Source organism: Dermochelys coriacea, chromosome 9, assembly GCF_009764565.3.
Source record: "Dermochelys coriacea isolate rDerCor1 chromosome 9, rDerCor1.pri.v4, whole genome shotgun sequence".
Taxonomy (NCBI): domain Eukaryota; kingdom Metazoa; phylum Chordata; order Testudines; family Dermochelyidae; genus Dermochelys; species Dermochelys coriacea.
Window position 1 is genome coordinate 72862345 of NC_050076.1, and position 22008 is coordinate 72884352.

At 43.1% G+C, this 22008-nt stretch overlaps 1 long non-coding RNA gene across 1 annotated transcript; it reads left to right on the forward strand.

The window, feature by feature from the left end:
* The first annotated feature begins 1067 nt into the window (after positions 1–1067).
* On the forward strand, positions 1068–15772 carry LOC122455812. Its single transcript, XR_006274302.1, has 3 exons — positions 1068–1243; positions 5605–5608; positions 15762–15772. It is a non-coding gene; the product is annotated as an uncharacterized LOC122455812 (long non-coding RNA).
* Positions 15773–22008: the final 6236 nt, after the last annotated feature.

Genomic DNA, 22008 nt, shown 5'->3' on the forward strand with positions numbered 1-22008 from the left:
TAGGCTCCCCCCCTTCTCCGTTGGGTGGAAGCAGTGCTCTGCTTTGCAGCTGGGGGATTGGTTAGGCTGTGATTGTTTGAACTTATTGACGGGGGAACAGAAAGGATGCTGTGGGGGTGGAAGAAGCCCAGTGAGCATCCAGCCCTAAGACAGAGTCCTCATGAGGTGCTAGCCAGGTTATACCCTCCTGCAGTGATGTGGAAAGATTGCTGTTAGATATCACCTCCAGTTCTCTCTCCACATCAGAGAGAGAAGTGATTTAAGCATTCTCTTGCTTCTTTTCTTTTTTACTCACCATTATTTTTTGAAGTTCAGCTTGGATTGGGGATTTCCAACACATCAACATTATGAAAGTAAGTGTTGTTCCTTGATATAAATGGCAACACCAAATTCCAACCTTGATGGTTGAGCATTAACAGGTATGTTTTGCAAGTAGATGCAGTGATGACCACAGGTTGTGCTTGCCTTGCCCATGACAGCATATTTTGAAAAATGTATTTTTGTTTGTTAATAAGCTTTCTAAGGCAACTGAGCTTCATGGAAGAGAGTGCATTTTTTAATTTGTTTAAAAATGCAACTCCATCTTGGAAGATCAAGTTTGCTGCAGGCCACCTTAGTAGCCTATCAGGGAGTCAAAGATATACAAACCTGACTTGAGGTAATAGAACTATATAGTGGAGGTTATGTAAAGGCTCCTCTGGTCTGGAGATGGTTAGTTTTAAACTTTATTTCTGGCGCACAAGGGACTTGGTTTAGCCAAATGTGTGCAATGTGAGTATGAGGGAGTTATTACCCTTCAAAAGATCAGATATTTGTTTGCTCATCACTAATTCTAAAAGAGAAATCACACAGCATTTTGGAAGATATATAGAACCCATGAGAACTCAGTACAGTCCCAGAACATTCTGTGAAAGTGGTGGGACAAAAAGGCTAAATGCTCATTTAAATCTTTTGAATTATAAAATCTGCAAGATCAGGTAAGACCTGTCAGATCTTTTTTTAAAATAACGTAGCTGAAGTCGATGTACTTAGATCTACTTACCACGATGTCTTCACTGTGATAAGTCAATGGCTGACACTCTCCCATCAACTCTGCCTGCGCCTCTCGCCCTGGTGGAGTACCGGAGTCAATGGAAGAGCGCTCGGCGGTCGATTTATCGCATCTAGTAGATGTGATAAATCGACCCCAGCTGGATCAATCTCTGCCCGTCGATCCAGTGGGTAATGTAGACAAGCCCTAAGTGTCTCACAAGAAATCCTCTCCTGCAGTATGGAGCATCAGAAGTTTCTTGCTAAACAAGCTTGTGCTTGCAAAACAATGCTGGTATCAGCATTCACGCTCAAACAAGAATTTCATGTTCTCTTTCAAGTTGTACCAAATACATCTGAGGACACATTAATAATCTGATTCTTGACACTTTGTTACCCCTTTCCCATATAACACTCAGTGCTTGATCCCCTAGTACAAGTACCTACTTGTTGGCTTTTTTGTTACATAGCTGAATCATTCTCTGCTTTATACAGTCAATACTACTCTCTAAGGAATGGAAGACTAGTTATTTCAGACCCAGTATTGCAGTGATTGACTTGGATGGCTTTTGAAAAAAATTCAAGTGGCCAATAGCAGTCAGGACTTGATAAATGTCTGTATTTTCAATTTTCTGCTGAAACGGAGCTCACTCTAAAGCACTGAAACTTTACTGTTTCTTGCTTAATAAAGGTGCCACAAGTACTCCTTTTCTTTTTGCGGATACAGATTAACACGGCTGCTATTCTGAAACCTGTTTCTTGCTTGTGGCCTAACATTTGTCCAAGCATGTACTCTGGTGTCTAGCAAAAGTCCAGCCATCACAAACTGTTTAAAAAGAAAAATAATAAATAAAGGATAGAGTCAGTGGAATAAGGAGCTTTGGGAAGTTTGTCCCATAATATCAGAGATCAGCAGTTTCGATTTTAATTTTATAGCTTTCAATATGTTTTTTTTCTGAATTGAGGAATGAATGCTGTGTATTTCTGTCATTTTCCTTGATTTGCTATTCTTGCTTTTCACTCAGTTCTCTAGAACCTTATTGATTCCTACATTAAGAGTTTGAGACCTTTTCTCACCTCTTCCTTATGGCCTCTGCAATTTGATTTCTAAAAATCGATATACTGTAAATGGAGATGTTACTATTCTCTGCTTGCCAAATTTAAAAAACCCAAAGCAAATAAAAATCTGACAGAGAATGAGTAATTTACAGAAGAATTTTACAAGGACATCCAAATGTTTTCAGCATGCCAGAATAGGGCTCAGACAACAAATTATGTATACTGTAAAACTGGTGGGAAATAACTTTGAAAGGACCATTTTCCACTGGAAAATGCAGTTTTATTGAAATTCAAATGCTTCATAAAATCATGTTGATTTTGCTTAAATTTTGTTTTGTAAAACACTGTCAAAACATCCCAATTCAACACATGTGCGAAGTGTTTCACTTTTTCGTTTTGAAACTACTTTTTGTTTCAATTTTTATTCTGTATCGTATATTGTAATTTTAAAATTGAAATTGAAACAAAGCATTTTTAATCTGATTTTGTTTTTGAGAATTTAGCATTTTTCAAGTTTTGTTCTGAATTGGAACAAACACAAATTGCAAATCTCAAAATCCTTCATGAAAGGGAATTTCTGTCCTCTGCTCCATTGTAGTACACAGCATTTGTCATTCCTGTTTTAGGAGGTATATATTTGGTTGCAGGCTCTATACTTTGTTTTTCATATTTACAAGATCTCCAACCATTATACAATAGATGCTCAATGTTAATTTAACAGTCTAAATACTAAATTTCTGAATTGTCAAAAACAAATACAAACCCCTCTCCACTCACACTATACAGAAAGAAAGCATCCTGTCTTTTGCAGATTCAGGGGAAGCTCTCCTATCCTAGTGCTAAAGGAAGAGAGGTTTCTAGTTTAGAATAAAAATCATAGTAGCCCGGGCTTTTTATATATTATTTTATCTCCTATGTAGGGGGATGTTCAAAGGTTTTTAAAAATGCAAAAGAAAAAAAGTGGAAACATTTATACTAGAATTAACAAGTAACTAGCAAAAGTAGCTACTGGATTGCCCATGGAATCAGTAGTGACTTTGTGTAAATCAGAAACCTTAATTCAAGTTCTCTGAGCATTCAGGCAAACCAAATTGCAACCAATTTTGGCTCATTTCTAACCTTAGACATTGGCAGTGCAAAGTAGGGATATCTATGTGGTTTGGGACAAATAGACTTTGATTACCTTGGGTCCTTTTGCTGGTTCACGAAGAGCTATGCATAGGGCTGGATTAACCCAACTCTGGACCCAAGGTAAACATTCACTTCTGGGGGCCCCCTTCAAATATGAATAACAACAAACAGCCAATAAATGGAAAGAAGGGAAAAATACATTTGCATGATGTTCCCTCCCATACATTTCACCATAGTAAATTCCCGTTCCAGCCTTTTCACTTCCTTCTCCAGCAGCAATAAGTGGTTTCTTTACCAAGTGCTATCCTCTGTCCTTTACTCTGTTGGGAATGGCAAAGTACGTCTCAGCTGTGTGTCTGGCTTTGTCTACTCATCCACTGGTACAGATTTGTGTGCTTATTGAAAGAAGGTCACTTACTTAATTGAGCGGTGGTATGATCTTGCATATGGGGTCATAAGACCACTTGACAGGTTTCAGAGTAGCAGCCGTGTTAGTCTGTATTCGCAAAAAGAAAAGGAGTACTTGTGGCACCTTAGAGACTAACAAATTTATTAGAGCATAAGCTTTCGTGAGCTACAGCTCACTTCATCGGATGCATTTGTTGGAAAAAAACAGAGGAGAGATTTATATACACACACAGAGAACATGAAACAATGGGTTTATCATACACACTGTAAGGAGAGTGATCACTTAAGATAAGCCATCACCAGCAGCAGGGGGGGGAAAGGAGGAAAACCTTCATGGTGACAAGCAAGGTAGGCTAATTCCAGCAGTTAACAAGAATATCAGAGGAACAGTGGAGGGTGGGGTGGGGGGGAGAAATACCATGGGGAAATAGTCTTACTTTGTGTAATGACTCATCCATTCTCAGTCTCTATTCAAGCCTAAATTAATTATATCCAGTTTACAGATTAATTCCAATTCAGCAGTCTCTCGTTGGAGTCTGTTTTTGAAGCTTTTTTGTTGAAGTATAGCCACTCTTAGGTCTGTGATCAAGTGACCAGAGAGATTGAAGTGTTCTCCAACTGGTTTTTGAATGTTATAATTCTTGACGTCTGATTTGTGTCCATTCATTCTTTTACGTAGAGACTGTCCAGTTTGGCCAATGTACATGGCAGAGGGGCATTGCTGGCACATGATGGCATATATCACATTGGTAGATGCGCAGGTGAACGAGCCTCTGATAGTGTGGCTGATGTGATTAGGCCCTATGATGGTATCCCCTGAATAGATATGTGGACAGAGTTGGCAACGGGCTTTGTTGCAAGGATAGGTTCCTGGGTTAGTGGTTCTCTTGTGTGGTGTGTGGTTGCTGGTGAGTATTTGCTTCAGATTGGGGGGCTGTCTGTAAGCAAGGACTGGCCTGTCTCCCAAGATCTGTGAGAGTGATGGGTCGTCCTTCAGGATAGGTTGTAGATCCTTGATGATGTGTTGGAGAGGTTTTAGTTGGGAGCTGAAGGTGATGGCTAGTGGCGTTCTGTTATTTTCTTTGTTGGGCCTGTCCTGTAGTAGGTGACTTCTGGGTACTCTTCTGGCTCTGTCAATCTGTTTCTTCACTTCAGCAGGTGGGTATTGTAGTTGTAGGAATGCATGATAGAGATCTTGTAGGTGTTTGTCTCTGTCTGAGGGGTTGGAGCAAATGCGGTTATATCGTAGAGCTTGGCTATAGACAATGGATCAAGTGGTATGATCTGGATGAAAGCTAGAGGCATGTAAGTATTTCCCGAGCAGAAGAATCTGTCCTATCTCGGGGCCTCTCCTTTTGCCCCTCCACCCCCACGAAAATGATACAGTTCTGTGGTGACCTAGAATCTTATTTTCGACGTCTCAGACTCAATAATATTTCCAACAGACCTCTCACCAACATATTAACCCACAGAGACCTTCCTGCCAACACTACAAAAAGAAGGATTCTGGGTGGACTCCTCCTGAAGGTCGAAACAGCAGCCTGGATTTCTACATAGAGTGCTTCCACCGACGTGCACGAGCTGAAATTGTGGAAAAGCAGCATCGCTTACCCCATAACCTCAGCCATGCAGAACACAGTGCCATCCACAGCCTCAGAAACAACTCTGGCATCATAATCAAAAAGGCTGACAAAGGAGGTGCTGTCGTCATCATGAATACGTCGGAGTATGAACAAGAGGCTACTAGGCAGCTCTCCAACACCACTTTCTACAAGCCATTACCCTCTGATCCCACTGAGAGTTACCAAAAGAAACTACAGCATTTGCTCAAGAAACTCCCTGAAAAAGCACAAGAACAAATCCGCACAGACACACCCCTAGAACCTCGACCTGGGGTATTCTATCTGCTACCCAAGATCCATAAACCTGGAAATCCTGGATGCCCCATCATCTCAGGCTATGGCACCCTGACAGCAGGATTGTCTGGCTTTGTAGACTCCCTCCTCAGGCCCTTCGTTACCAGCACTCCCAGCTATCTTCGAGACACCACTGACTTCCTGAGGAAACTACAGTCCATTGGTGATCTTCCTAAAAACACCATCCTAGCTACTATGGATGTAGAAGCCCTCTACACCAACATTCCACACAAAGATGGACTACAAGCCGTCAGGAACAGTATCCCCGATACTGTCACGGCTAATCTGGTGGCTGAACTTTGTGACTTTGTCCTCACCCATAACTATTTCACATTTGGTGACAATGTATACCTTCAAATCAGCGGCACTGCGATAGGTACCTGCATGGCCCCACAGTATGCCAACATTTTTATGGCTGACTTAGAACTACGCTTCCTCAGCTCTCGTCTCCTAATTCCCCTACTGTACTTGCGCTACATTAATGACATCTTCATCATCTGGACCCATGGAAAAGAAGCTCTTGAGGAATTCCACCATGATTTCAACAATTTCCATCCCACCATCAACCTCAGCCTGGACCAGTCCACACAAGAGATCCACTTCCTGGACACTACGGTGCTAATAAGCGATGGTCACATAAACACCACCCTATATCGGAAACCTACTGACCGCTATTCCTACCTACATGCCTCTAGCTTTCATCCAGATCATACCACTCGATCCATTGTCTACAGCCAAGCTCTACGATATAACCGCATTTGCTCCAACCCCTCAGACAGAGACAAACACCTACAAGATCTCTATCATGCATTCCTACAACTACAATACCCACCTGCTGAAGTGAAGAAACAGATTGACAGAGCCAGAAGAGTACCCAGAAGTCACCTACTACAGGACAGGCCCAACAAAGAAAATAACAGAATGCCACTAGCCATCACCTTCAGCCCCCAACTAAAACCTCTCCAACGCATCATCAAGGATCTACAACCTATCCTGAAGGACGACCCATCACTCTCACAGATCTTGGAGACAGGCCAGTCCTTGCTTACAGACAGCCCCCCAATCTGAAGCAAATACTCACCAGCAACCACACACCACACAACAGAACCACTAACCCAGGAACCTATCCTTGCAACAAAGCCCGTTGCCAACTCTGTCCACATATCTATTCAGGGGATACCATCATAGGGCCTAATCACATCAGCCACACTATCAGAGGCTCGTTCACCTGCGCATCTACCAATGTGATATATGCCATCATGTGCCAGCAAGGCCCCTCTGCCATGTACATTGGCCAAACTGGACAGTCTCTACGTAAAAGAATGAATGGACACAAATCAGACGTCAAGAATTATAACATTCAAAAACCAGTTGGAGAACACTTCAATCTCTCTGGTCACTTGATCACAGACCTAAGAGTGGCTATCCTTCAACAAAAAAGCTTCAAAAACAGACTCCAAGGAGAGACTGCTGAATTGGAATTAATCTGCAAACTGGATACAATTAACTTAGGCTTGAATAGAGACTGGGAATGGATGAGTCATTACACAAAGTAAGACTATTTCCCCATGGTATTTCTCCCCCCCACCCCCACCCCCCACTATTCCTCTGATATTCTTGTTAACTGCTGGAATTAGCCTACCTTGCTTGTCACCATGAAAGGTTTTCCTCCTTTCCCCCCCCGCTGCTGGTGATGGCTTATCTTAAGTGATCACTCTCCTTACAGTGTGTATGATAAACCCATTGTTTCATGTTCTCTGTGTGTGTATATAAATCTCTGCTCTGTTTTTTCCACCAAATGCATCCGATGAAGTTAGCTGTAGCTCACGAAAGCTTATGCTCTAATAAATTTGTTAGTCTCTAAGGTGCCACAAGTACTCCTTTTCTTTAAGACCACTTGAATTTTCCCGGCTGCTCCTCCCTCATGATGGAGAAAACCCTGAGCCAAATTTGAGTGGTGCTGTGAGTGCAATCCCATTTTCTAGGTGGCAACACTAGGGGCTCAATTAAGGGATTTTCTTTGTTTGTTTGTTTTTAATATCACCCTTCCTCTCCAGAATATGGGACCTACGCAAGTACCTAATTTGCTTATGAGTTAACCTAGCCCTAGTTATGCACATCCACATTCTCAAAAAAAAAAAGGACCTCAGTCATGTACTGCATAGTTCAGTTAGTGTTCTGACTCTAGTACATAGTTGAATTAATTCCTGATTTAAAAAAAAATCCTTTTCATAGTTCTCAAAATTCATTGAGGTGATTGAGAAGGGTTCAGCCATTGAGTGTTACCTTTCCCAGAATCTCTGTAGTGCATCCAGTTAGAATCATCCCACAATAACTGGGTTACTTCTGGTCAGTGGTATTCAAATTTTTGTACTGGTGACCCCTTTCACAGAGCAAGTCTCTGACTGCGACCCCCCCCCTTATAAAATAAAAATCACTTTTTTATATATTTAACACCATTATAAATGCTGGAGGCAAAAAACACGGTTTGGGGGTGAAGGCTAATACCTCATGACATTCCCCCCCCCGCATATAATAATCTGGCGATCCCCTGGGGGGGTCCTGACCCCCAGTTTGGGAACCCATGGTTTAAGTGGTGTCTTCTCTCAGAACCCTGATTAAAGCCTCTGGAGATTTAATCTGGTTCTTAAAATCCATTTTTCCATACTGAGTCCTTTGAACCTCTGAATTATTCCTTTATATCTTCTCTCCTGGGAAGTTCATTGTCTAATGCAGGGGTGGCCAACCTGTGGCTCCAGAGCCACATGAGGCTCTTCAGAAGTTAATATGTGGCTCCTTGTACAGGCACTGACTCCGGGGCTGGAGCTACAGGCACCAACTTTCCAATGTGTCGGGGGATGCTCACTGCTCAACCCCTGGCTCTGCCACAGGTCCTGCCCTCACCCCTTTCTTCCCCCTCTCCTGCAGTGACCTCGCTCCTTCCCCCTTCCCCCCTAGAGCCTCCTGCATGACACGAAACAGCTGATCGGGAGGTGCAGGGAGGGAGGGGAAGCACCGGTGGGTGGGAGACGCTGGGAGTCGGAGGTAGGGGAGCTGATGGGGGGCTGCTGACGTATTACTGTGGCTCTTTGGCAATGCACATTGGTAAATTCTGACTCCTTCTCAGGCTGAGGTTGGCCAGCCCTGGTCTAGTGTAAACTCAGTGAGAAGAACAGGCTAATTAATCATCTCTAATTCCTAAGATCTGAGGTGTTTGCAGATACTTTCTGGGACAAACATTGTTTTTGTTTTCCACATCATGAGCAAAGAAGTGCAGACTTCCATCCAAAACATCCCTGGGTTGGATGGAAATATCTCTACTCTTCATTAATGACAGTTAAGGAGGACCATACAGGTGTTGGCCATGACCTGAAAAAAATGGATGGGTAAGAGGATTTTGTTATGCTTTTCAACTCTAATTTACAGTTTGGTGGTGGGAGGGAAGGAGACATAAATGCACCAACAAACCTGTATTTTGGTATGTACAAAGTCAGGTGCTTGAATAAACAAGTGAATATGCTGCAAATGTTTTGTTGGGTCTAATTGAAAATGGCGGACTTACAATAATGGAAGCTCTCTGTAACAAATTGTTCTTGTCCTACATTGGTGCTTTCAGAAGTTTTAAAAGTCAGGCTTTGTCTACACTGGCAAGTTTCTGCGCAGTAAAGCAGCTTTCTGTATTGTAACTCCCAAGGTGTACACACTGCCAAGCAGAAACCACGCAGCTGCAGCGCTGTAAAAAACCCACTCTGATGAGAGGCATACAGCTTTCTGCACCAGGACTACAGTGCCATGGTACCAGTGTAGACACCCTGGTCGATTATAGTGCTGCGATTGTCCTCTGGGAGGTGTCCCACAATGCCTGTTCTTGCCTCTCTGGTCATCAGTTTGAACTCCACTGCTCTGCCCTCAAGTGACCAACTGTGACCCACTCCTCAAATTACTTAAGAATTTTGAAAGTCCCCTTCCTGTTTGCTCGGTGATCTGTGCAGTAGTCTCAGTGCATCTTTCCAGTTGAAGATGCTTGCTCCACGCACCAGGCGATCCCCTGCTTGGAGCAATGCCAAGCTGCTGGACTTCATCAGCATTTGGGGAAAGGAGGCTGTCCAGTCCCAGTTGTGCTCCAGCTATAGGAATTATGATACCTATGGACAAATTTCACCATGCATGCCATGATCAGGGCACACTGCAGTGCAGAGTAAAAGTGAAGGAGCTGCAGAATGCCTGCCACAAGGCGCGGGAGGCAAATCACCACTCTGGTGCTGCACCCATGAGCTGCCAGTTTTACAAAGAGTTGGACCCGATGCTCAGTGGCGATCCCACCTCCACTGAAAAGGCCACTGTGGATACTTTAGTGGCTCACGTGCCAGTTGAGAGTGGACCGAGCCAGGAGGAGGAAATATTGGATGAAGATGTGGAGTGGGAGAGGGACCCAGAGGCGGAGGATAACTAGGAGATCAGTGATGCATGCAGCCAGGACCTCTTCTCTACTCCAGAGGAGGCTAGCCAGTCACAGCTGTTAGAGCTTGGCAAAGTACAAACAGGAGAGGAGGCCTCTGGTAAGTGGCTTTGATTCTGGGAATTGCTGAAGCGAGTTGTTGGGGGCAGGAGGGTTGCAGAAAGCAGGCTTGTGTCTGTATGATGCATGTACCACCACATGCGTAGTCTGAGCGGTGGAACAGGGTGTTGACTCCCTAACTTCACAGGAACCTGCCTCAGAGATGTCCAGGAAACTCTCATGGAGTTACTGGCCAATAAGCTGCTGCAGGTTCTTTGGCAGAGCTGCTTTGTTTCTTGCCCCATTAAGGATAATTTTCCCATGCTACTCTGCCACCACACGGGGCGGGACGGGGACCATTGCTGCACACAGATGAGCCGCATAAGGGCCAGGGCAGAAGCAACAGTCTTGGAAAAGACCCTCCCTTGATTTCCTGCTCACCTTCAGCAGTGAGGTATCTTCCATAATGAACACAGCCTGTGGAAAATGTGGGGACAGGAATGATTATAAGCGCCCCCCCACCCCTACAGTGCTGGCTCTTCCCAAGAGCCACATGCTTAGTGTACTGGAACACTGATTTCCCCTGCCCCTGCAGTTACTCTCCATTTTGGGGGTCTTGTGGCTCATGTGTGCTTGCCTGGGGTCAGCCAGTTAGTGATAGTTATATGAATAGTGGCTGTGTTTTAAATCACTGAATCAGTGATCTGTGTGTTGCAAACAATACTGCTTCTGTAAAACATTGCATTTTTGGCTTCACAGAGATGACCTTGGAAGCCCAGCCTCCCTCTTTGTTATTGCCAGCTGAACGGCTGCAGAATTAGAAAGCAGCCATGAAGAACTAAGGAGGAGTTTCTGCATGATGTCATGATGCACTCTGCAGCTGCAAAACAAGAATGGAAGGTGTGGTGGGACAGCGAGAACAGGAAAGGAAAGGAGAATGTGGCGCTCCAGAATGAAGCCATGGAGCGGCTGTTAAACATTATAGAGCACCAAATAGACGCACTCCATGTGCTACTAGCTCTTTAAACTGAGCAGCTCCGTGCCCAGCATCCCCAGCAGCCACTGTCTTAAAACTCTTTCCCATGCTTCCCCTAGACACTGCCAACACACTCTTATCAAGCTCCTGGCTCCAGTCTGTACCTGTGACATTCCACTCCTGCCCATCAGAGTCGAGCACTGCGAATTCCCAGTACACACAGCACTTAACACCCATCCCGCTGCAGTTTAGCCCTGCTGAAGTACAGTACCCATTTAAGAGGAGAAGGTTGGATATGATAGCTGTACATACACAAATATTTAACCAACCTGGGACCACACCTCCTCCTGGGACTCTCCCTTCCCCCATCCCCGTCAGTGCTGATGTGGTTTTTTTTTTGTTTCTCTCTCTCCTCTGGTTGTTGTTTTTCAATAAAACAATTGTTATGGTTTGAAAGCAATCTTTATTCCATCAATTGAAAGCAAACAGATCCCTCCAAAGCAACAGGCAATTTTCTTAAACCTTCACAGTGCATCGTCTGCACGAATCAAAATCACCTCCTAGCATTACAAGCACTGCACTCCTGAGCATAGCAATAAATATTATTGGCTTTCAGCTTCAAATTGCTGCCTCAAGGCATCCCTGATCCTTATGGCCCTGCGCTGCACCTCTCTAATAGCCCTGGTCTCTGGCTGTTCAAATTCAGCCTCCAGGCACTAAGCCTCAGCAGTCCAGCCCTAAGTGAAGCTTTCACCCTACCCTACACAAATATTATGGAGTGTACAGCATGCGGCTATAAGCGTAGGAATATTGTCATCGGCAAGGTCCAGCCTCCCATATAGGCAGCACCAGTGGGCCTTTAAACTGCCAAAAGCACACATAACAGTCATTCTGCACTTGCTCAGCCTGTTGAACAGCTCCTTGCTGCTGTCGATGTGCCCTGTGTATGGCTTCATGAGACACTGCATTAAGGGGTAGGCAGGATCTCCCAGGATCACAATGGGCATTTTGACTTCCCCATGGTGATCTTCTGGTCTGCGAAGAAAGTCTCTGCTCACAGCTTCCTGAACAGGCCAGTGTTCCAAAAGATGTGTGCGTCATTCACCTTTCCAGACCAGCCTGTGTTAATGTCAGTGAAACACCCATGGTGATCCACAAGCACCTGGAGAACCAATATAAAATACCCTTTCCGATTAATGTACTTTGTGGCTAGGTGGTCAGGTGCCAGAATTGTAATATGTATGCCATCTATCACCCCTCCATAGTTAGGGAAGCCCATTTATGCAAAGCCATCCACGTCATGCGTGTTGCCCAGAGTCATGGTCTTTCGGAGCAGGATGCAATTAATGGCCCTGCACACTTCCATCAACATGAGTCCAATGGTCGACTTTCCCACTCCGAACTGGTTAGCAATCAATCGGTAGCAGTCTGGAGTAGCCAGCTTCCACAGTGCAATCGCCATGTGCTTCTCCAATGGCAGGGCAGCTCTCACTCTCGTGTCCTTTCACTGCAATGTGCGGGCAAGGTCAGCATACAGTCCCATAAAAGTGTCTTTCCTCATCTGAAAGTTCTGCAGCCACTGCTTGTCATCCCAGACGTACATGATGATGTGATCCCACCACTCAGTGCTTGTTTTCCGAGCCCAAAAGCAGTTTTCCACTGTGGTCAGCACCTCTGTAAATGCCACAAACAATCTCAGGTCATAGCTATTACACATGGCGAGATCAATGTCGAACTGCTCTTGCCTTTGTAGTTTAAGGAATAAATCCATTGCCACTTGTGATGTGTTAGTAAGAGTGAGTAGAATATTGATCAACAGTGCAGGATCCGTTCCTGCAGACCGAAGAGGCAGAGCAGAGCGCACAGTACACAAACCATTGAAAGATGGCACCAAATGCGGACGGAAGCACAGGGATTTCTTGGATGCAAAGCAATGCATCATGGGGCATTGGGACAGGACCCAACATGCCCCACAACCCCTTCTGCCTTCCCAGAACTCTTAGCAGCAGAAGAGGAAGAGATGCTCTGTGGGATAGCTGCCCAGAGCGCACCACTCTGAATACCTCTGCAAGTGTGAACACGCTATTGCGCAGGCAGCTGACAGTGTGAACACACAACAGCAGTTTCCCTTCAGTGCTCTCTGAGTGGCACTTTAACTGCTGGCACTGTAACTCTGCCAGTGTAGATTACCCTCAGTATTTAGTAGGTTGTCTAACCAAGCTTTATACTCCCAAATTAATCTTGTAGAAGGGAGGCAGGCTTGAATTTCAAATGCTCTGGCAAGACCTTTTCCTTTGGTGAATGCCCAGGGATACAAAGCTACATACAGACAGCTGTAGTTCCAGGAAATTGGATTGCCTCTTCCAACTACTCCTGGCCTCAAACAACAAAATCTGTCAAAATGTATGGCTGAGTGTGAGAGGATGTATGTCACTTGTCACAACTGTATTGGCTTCAAATTTCCTTTGAAAAGAAAGTGCTATACATGAAATGCAACTTTTGAAGGTTCTGAAAGTGGCAAAGGAAGCTTAAAATGGCAAAAGGGGCGATTCTTTTATATCTGACGTTATTTATCAATGGGATAAAGCAAGAAATCTGGGGACAGGCATCTTCTGGTTTCTTTTATTTCTGACTTCAGTCCCCCAGTAGTCTTAGTCATCAATCTCTCTCTCCTTGGCTTAAAGAAAGCATCCTTAGAGAAGGATATTGTGGCCTGCAATTTTATGTGCAGCCAAATCTAAAGTATGAGGGGAAGATGATGTAGGTCTGTGCTGGTCAATGAGTAAAGGGTAGATTTTAGGACTTAACTAGAGTGTTTTTGCTTTTGTTGCTTTCTGTCAATACCTTTATCTTTACTTAGTACTTTATGATTTAATACTGTACATACAGTATTTGGAAATCTCAAGGCAGCCACAGCATTGCTGAGGGAAGTTTTGCCATAGCCTTATGCTACATATCTGCTGAATGTTTCTGCAAAAGTAATCATTCAAGCTGCTTTGTTGCTAAATGGAAGTATTTAAAAATAACTGTGAACAGGCTTCAGAGGTAAATCAAATTAGCAAAATCAATCATGTCGTCTTCCAGTGGGACAAGAGTGAGAGAGGGGAAGTTATGGGAGCAGTAAATAATTTTATGGAGTGTTTATGGTATCTGTAACGGGGTGCTTGCTCTCTGGTTGGAGAGCCTGGGGCTAAACAAGATGAGCCCCACCTGAGGGAATCAGATAATTTCAAATGTAGAAGGCAGCAGGAAGATGGTGGGGTAGTTGAGAGAAACTCAGGAATTAGGAGATACTAATACCAAAAGAAAGCAGGGATGAACTCCACTCAGATGGAGCAGTCTGACAGTGGAAGAGCTCTGGTTGTGGCTGAAGAATGGGAAATAAGTATGAACTCTTGAATTATTATTTTGGACGTTGTCTTGGGCTCATTGACGATTGTTTGGATTATTTTATAATAAAGACTCTGAGGTCTAGGTGAACTTTATTTGATATTAAACCAGCATGGGAAGTCTCTGGTCTGGCTCACAGAAGCTCTATTTGGAGTGCTTAAAGGACCCAGAAGAAGGGGTTGGGGGCTAATAGGGGCAGACAGCTGCAGCGGCACAGGAGCTAGCAAACAGAGGTCTAAACAGGGGAGTTTGAGTGGGAGTTTGTAAACGGAGTTTGTATTGTGGTGCTTGTTTGGGGTTTGCTTTTGCTTGGGGGGTGGTTCCCAGATTAACAGTATTTAGGTGGGAAGGCGATGACAGATACAGAGGCAGCTGTGGGAGTGACTCCTGCAGTGGAAGACACATTGAGGATGACTGGATGTGGAAGCTGTGGTATGTACATGATCCTGGAGGGGGGAACCGGTAAGAGTTTTTTCTGCATGAAATGTCGTCTGATAGAGCTGATGGAGGAAAAGATCCGAGGTTTGGAGATGCAGGTGGAAAGTCTCATTGAGTTTAGGAAGGGGTTTGAGCAGATGATGGAGCAAAGATATGAGGTATCTGAAGGGAAAAGCTCAGACTCACAGATGGAAGCAGGGCTGGGGAATTTTGAGGGGAGACTGGGTGAGGAAAGTGGTCAGTGGAAACATGTGACTAAAAGAACCAGGCAGAGGAAAAGACGGGCTAGTGAAGGAGAAATAGAGCTTAGGAACAGGTATGCAGAGTTGGAAAATGAAGAAGGGGCTCAGCAGGTACTTGTTGAAGATGGAAGGGTAAGGAAGAAGAGAAGAGAGGCTAGTCCTATAGGAAAAGCAGAAGAGTCAAGGGAGACGTCACCAAATATGAGCCCCAGGAGGATACAGGATGGGTTGAAGAAGATTATAAGGGAAAATAGGAATGGAAAGAACTTGCAGCCAGAGGGAACAGGGGAGAGACTGGAGAATAGCACAGTCACCAGGAAAAGGCAGGTCTATGTGATCGGGGACTCTTTATTGAGAAGAATAGACAGGCCTGTAACTAGAGCTGATCCTGAGAATAGAAGGGTGTGCTTTCTTCCGGGTGCTAAGATACGGGATGTAGAACTGAGGTTGAAAAGGATCCTAAAGGGAGCGAGAAAGAATCCCCTAATTATCCTTCATGTGGGAACAAATGATACGGCTAGATTCTCGCTGGAAAGTATTAAGGGAGACTATGCTAGGCTGGGGAAGACGCTTAAGGAAATTGAGGCTCAGGTGATCTTTAGTGGTATCCTTCCTGTTCCTAGAGAAGGGCAACAAAGGTGTAACAAGATTATGACTGTCAACAGGTGGCTTAGGCAGTGGTGCTATAAGGAGGGCTTTGGGATGTATGGCCACTGCGAGGCATTCACGGAGAGAGGTCAATTCTCTCGGGATGGACTTCATCTGAGTAGGGAAGAAAATAGACTTCTAGGCTGGCACAACTGATAAAGAGAGCTTTAAACTAGGAATTAGAGAGAGATGGATGGGAGATGTTCAGGAAATCTCCACACCAGATTTTAGCATTGAGAGGGAAGAAGACTAAGTAAGAAAGGATACAGCCATGGGTAGGAGAAAGTATATAAGGAGGGAGGGCGGTGTGGATACTAGTCTAATAGGTTATACTGGCTGTAGAATGACTGTGCCTAATAGGGTACAAAATGTGAGCAAGGCCAAACAGCAAAAATTAAGATGTTTATACACCAATGCGAGGAGCCTAGGTAACAAAATGGAGGATAGAGCTACTGGTGCAGGAAGTGAAACCAGATATTGTAGGGATAACAGAAACATGGTGGAATAGTAGTCATGACTGGACTACAGGTATTGAAGGGTATGTGCTCTTTAGGAAAGACAAAAACAAAGGTAAAGGGGGTGGAGTAGCATTGAATATCAATGTTGAGGTAGAGTGTAAAGAAATAAGAAGCGACGGAATGGATAAGACAGAGTCCGTCAGGGCAAAAATTACATTGGGGAAGAAAACTAGTAAAGCCTCTCCTACGATAGTGCTTGGGGTGTTCTATAGACCTCTGGGATCTAATTTGGATATGGATAGAGCCCTTTTTAATGTCTTTAATAAAGTAAATACTAATGGAAACTGCGTGATCATGGGAGACTTTAACTTCCCAGATATAGACTGGAGGACCAGTGCCAGTAATAATAATAGGGCTCAGATTTTCCTAGATGCGATAGCTGATGGATTCCTTCATCAAGTAGTTGCTGAACTGACTAGAGGGGATGCCATTTTAGATTTAATTTTGGTGAGTAGCGAGGACCTCATAGAAGAAATGGTTGTAGGGGACAATCTTGGCTCAAGTGATCATGAGCTAATTCATTTCAAACTAAATGGAAGGATTAACAAAAATAAATCTGCAACTAGGGTTTTTGATTTCAAAAGGGCTGATTTTCAAAAATTAAGGAAATTAGTTAGGGAAGTGGATTGGACTAAAGAATTTATGGATCTAAAGGTAGAGGAGGCCTGGGATTACTTTAAATCTAAACTGCAGAAGCTATCGGAAGCCTGTATCCCAAGAAAGGGGAAAAAATTCATAGGAAGGAGTTGTAGACCAAGCTGGATGAGCAAGCATCTCAGAGAGGTGATTAAGAAGAAGCAGAAAGCATACAGGGAGTGGAAGACAGGAGGGATCAGCAAGGAAAGCTACCTAATTGAGGTCAGAAGATGTAGGGATAAAGTGAGACAGGCTAAAAGTTGAGTAGAGTTGGACCTTGCAAAGGGAATTAAAACCAATAGTAAAAGGTTCTATAGCCACATACATAAGAAGAAAACTAAGAAAGAAGAAGTGGGCCCGCTAACACTGAGGATGGAGTGGAGGTTAAAGATAATCTACGCATGGCCCAATATCTAAACAAATACTTTGCCTCAGTCTTTAATAAGGCTAAAGAGGATCTTGGGGATAATGGTAGCATGACAAATGGGAATGAGGATATAGAGGTAGATATTACCATATCTGAGGTAGAAGCAAAACTGAAACAGCTTAATGGGACTAAATTGGGGGGCCCAGATAATCTTCATCCAAGAATATGAAAGGAATTGGCACCTGAAATTGCAAGCCCATTAGCAAGAATTTTTAATGAATCTGTAAACTCAGGAGTAGTACCGAATGATTGGAGAATTGCTAATATAGTTCCTATTTTTAAGAAAGGAAAAAAAGTGATCCGGGTAACTACAGGCCAGTTAGTTTGACATCTGTAGTATGCAAGGTCCTGGAAAAAATTTTGAAGGAGAAATTAGTTAAGGACATTGAAGTCAATGGTAAATGGGACAAAATACAACATGGTTTTACAAAAGGTAGATCGTGCCAAACCAACCTAATTTCCTTTTTTGAAAAAGTAACAGATTTTTTACATAAAGGAAATGCAGTGGATCTAATTTACCTAGATTTCAGTAAGGCATTTGATACCGTGCCACATGGGGAATTATTAGTTAAATTGGAGAAGATGGGGATCAATATGAACATCAAAAGGTGGATAAGGAATTGGTTAAAGGGGAGACTGCAACGGGTCCTACTGAAAGGCGAACTGTCAGGTTGGAGGGAGGTTACCAGTGGAGTTCCTCAGGGATCGGTTTTGGGACCAATCTTATTTAATCTTTTTATTACTGACCTTGGCACAAAAAGTGGGAGTGTGCTAATAAAGTTTGCAGACGATACAAAGCTGGGAGGTATTCAGGGTAAATAGTCCAAATCCCCTGAGATGGGATATTAGATGGATGGGATCTGAGTTACCCAGGAAAGAATTTTCTGTAGTATCTGGCTGGTGAATCTTGCCCATATGCTCAGGGTTTAGCTGATTGCCATATTTGGGGTCGGGAAGGAATTTTCCTCCAGGGCAGATTGGAGAGGCCCTGGAGGTTTTTCGCCTTCCTCTGTAGCATGGGGCATGGTTGACTTGAGGGAGGCTTCTCTGCTCCTTGAAGTCTTTGAACCATGATTTAAGGACTTCAATAGCTCAGACATGGGTGAGGTTTTTCATAGGAGCGGGTGGGTGAGATTCTGTGGCCTGCGCTGTGCAGGAGGTCGGACTAGATGATCAGAATGGTCCCTTCTGACCTTAGTATCTATGAATCTATGAATCTATAAAGTAATCTGTGCCCCTGAAGGGGCTCTTAGTAAGTGACCACTGTGCTACAGTATCATTAGAGTCTAATGTTAACTTGCTGTTCTATTTATCAAGTAATTTCTTAGGATTTGGGGCTAAGGTAAAAATAATTCAGATAACACTGCTGTGTTTTGTAGTGTAGGTGTTTCCGGTATTTTGTCTTAACATTTCCAATAATGTTTCCATAATATAAGAAAATGGGAATAATAAACTCCAGTGTAAACCAGTTGCCCGTGCTTGATATCATTATCTGTTGAGCCACTTATGCAATTTGTTACTCTGTAGTGCCCAAAATAAATATTTTAATAAAAACCTGAAAAGGTAGGTGGGGATATATTTTTCTGATAATAGAAAGAAGATCATGTTCAAACTGATCTAATTTTGTCATAGCCTACTCCTATGCCTATGTATAGTCAGACCTAAGTGCTATAAGATTAACATCTCAGACAAGATTTATATTTTTTGTCACTGAAATACTGAATGGGTGATTATAGGGAGTATATTAGAGGTTGGTGTGAATTATTTAAGCTTCATTTTGGCTTTATATTTCAGATTTAATGATTCTTCTACCACTTGGTACCACATGGAGTACTGACATAGTATTGCTTAGAGCTGCTTGAAATTTGTTGACAGTTTTTTTTCCTATTGGAAAATATAATTTAAGGGAAATTAATTTTTCCCACTGGAAAATGGTAATTTCAGTAAAACTTTTTTTCCCTGATTTGGGTGGGGGAAAAGTGAAAACACCAAAAACTCAGGATTGCTTCTAATCAACCTTTGAAAATTAGAAAACATAGTCTTATTCCACCATTTACCAGTTAGAATAAGTAAACTAAAGTTAGAGTGAATTTTCCTGCACTTGTAAAACTCTCCCCCTGCCCCCTTCAAGTGGAAGGAAAGAGGTGGTTGTTTGTTTTTTTGTTTTTGGGTTTTTTGGGGGGCGGGGTAGGTGAGGAAAACAGGGAGAATGCCAAAAAGAAATGAAATATGAAACAAGTCCGTTTTGAAAAAACTGAAACAAACAACACATTGCAAAGAAAAGTTCATTTGGTTATGAATCAACATTTCAAAATTGAATTAAACATTGTCATCTGTTTCTAAATGTCCTTGTGAAGGGAAGGGGGATGTAAATTACACACTGGCAGGGACAGAATCATGGGGAACTGGAGAGCCCAATTAGCTCATTCTATGGCACATGGAAGGCAGACAGGTATTTAAGGATTAGACCCACCTGGGGGAAAACAGACTCACCCTTCCTATAAGGGAAGGACTGCATGGCAGTAAGGGGAGGAAAGTGAAGAGAGAGGTCTTTGGGAGTTTCCCAAAATTTTCCAGCCTCTCTGAGAAACTTGAAGTTAGGTCATAAATACTCATTGCTGACTTGTATAAGCTAATCTTCTGCAAAACTTACTAGAATCTTACTTCCATAGGAAACGCCAGATTGTCCTCTTGGCCAAAGAAAGCTGCTCTCTTTTAAAGTGAATACAGATATAATCTGAAATACTAGCAGCCATAGGCAGACACGTATAGCATTTTACTTGGCTGATACCAATCTAGTAGTACCCATACTGATAAGCAAGATAGGGTAATCTCTCCTCATCTGTATCCTGCATTTTGCTCTGACCAGTGGTGTGGAAGCTCCCTATGTTGCCAGGCTCAGCAAGTGGATCACCAATTACAAGACCTTTCCCTAAATAGTTAGAGTGCTGAGCAAATAATGGAGCAAAAGATGCTGGGCTGGGTGGTTCAATATCCCTGTACACGCTGCTGGTAGAGAGAGCCATAATGGCCTGACAGACTAGAGTAAAGGGTGTGATGCCTGAGAAATAAATAGCAGACTTTGTTTGTTTTTAGCTGTCTAAAAAGCTGGATATGCTGCTGGCTTTCTCTTTTAACTTGTTCCTAAATTATATACATTGATCTATATGTCCCAAGAATAGTTATGGGTGAGTAAAAATACAACTGATATTTGCTCTATTATAATACTTGTATGGGATCAGATGGACCTAGCTAACGCAATCGCTCCCACCTCAGTCATTAGGAGAGTGTTAACAGTGTAGCTAGGAACATGTAAAAACAGCATTAAAGGCAATGTTTTTTTTTTCCCCCACATATAGTGGAAGAATGTGAGTATGCTTGTTTGGACTGAGATAGACATTGGCTCTTGGGTGCCTGATAGCCTGTGAAAGAGGCACTTTGAGTGTAGCCTAGGAGTTTTGTGTGTGTGGTGGGGGTGGAGTAAGCAGACCCAGACACACAACAGATTGGGTAATGGGTATATTTGAAGAAACAGAAAGACAGGAACTGCCTCTGGCTACAGGTGAGGAGAAATGTATGTAGTAGCTGGAGTTCTGAAGACAGAGTTTCTCTGGCAGAACTTTGTTGCTATCTTTGTTCCAGGTTGAACAGGAACTCTGTACTTATTGTGACTAAAATATCCCAGAAGGAAATATCCCGAGTCTGTTTCATTTGCTTCTCTTCTGGTGAGGCCACAACCCACCCAAGCTGGAATTAATTAAAAGCTGGAGTTCCTGACAACTATCTATTTTGTATATTTAAGCACATTGCAACTGATGGGCTCCTTCAGTCTGCATGGGAGACCTTCCTCTATTTTCTGACAATGGGAAACTCTCTTGGCAAGTGCTCTGAAAAACAGTGATCGCATTGAAAACAGTGTCATGAGAAGGCTCATCCTACCTGTCTTTGGTAATTTAGCAGATGTATTGAAAGCTTTTATAGCAGCAGAGGAAAGAGAATATTTTTCCTCTGAATTTTTTGTGGTCCAGGGTCAAGATTAAAAAGAAATAAATGCAGTGACTTAGAAAGGAAGAGAATTTCCTAATTATTGTTTATAAAGCAATCAAAACATACTGGTAATGCTTTTGATCCAATTGCCATCACATCTGATGGGGTTTTTGGGGGGGGGGGGGTAAATCTTACAACTATTTCTAGGATGTTACCAATGTTTTGGGGGTCCTGACATAGCGGTTTTATGAATGTGTACAAAGCATAAGAGCATACATCTAAATAGATATGGATAAAGAATGATCTGATTGTAAGACACTTCTTTTCTTGCATTTTATACTGCAAGTCTGGTAGCAGCATGGAGACATTTTTATACTATTAACATTCCATTTCTGCTTTTCTGAGCTGAGACTGCAGAACACATTGCAAACAAATTTGTGATGTGTATTATTGAGCACAGCAGCCTGCAATCATTTAATTCCTATTCCCTCTGACCTTGTCAAGGTCATTCAAAGAGAGACACTAGCCCTGGACTGATAAGACCTTACCTTCAAGAATGTGTTCTCAAAGTGTATTTGTTTTCTCTCTTCTGTAGCTGAATGTGAAAGGGAGGTGGGAGAGTAATGGTGCTTACTGATAAACAGTAAAACTTGTAGCCATGTAGTGTGTATTAGTGATAACATACAGATATATAATTACAAGGAC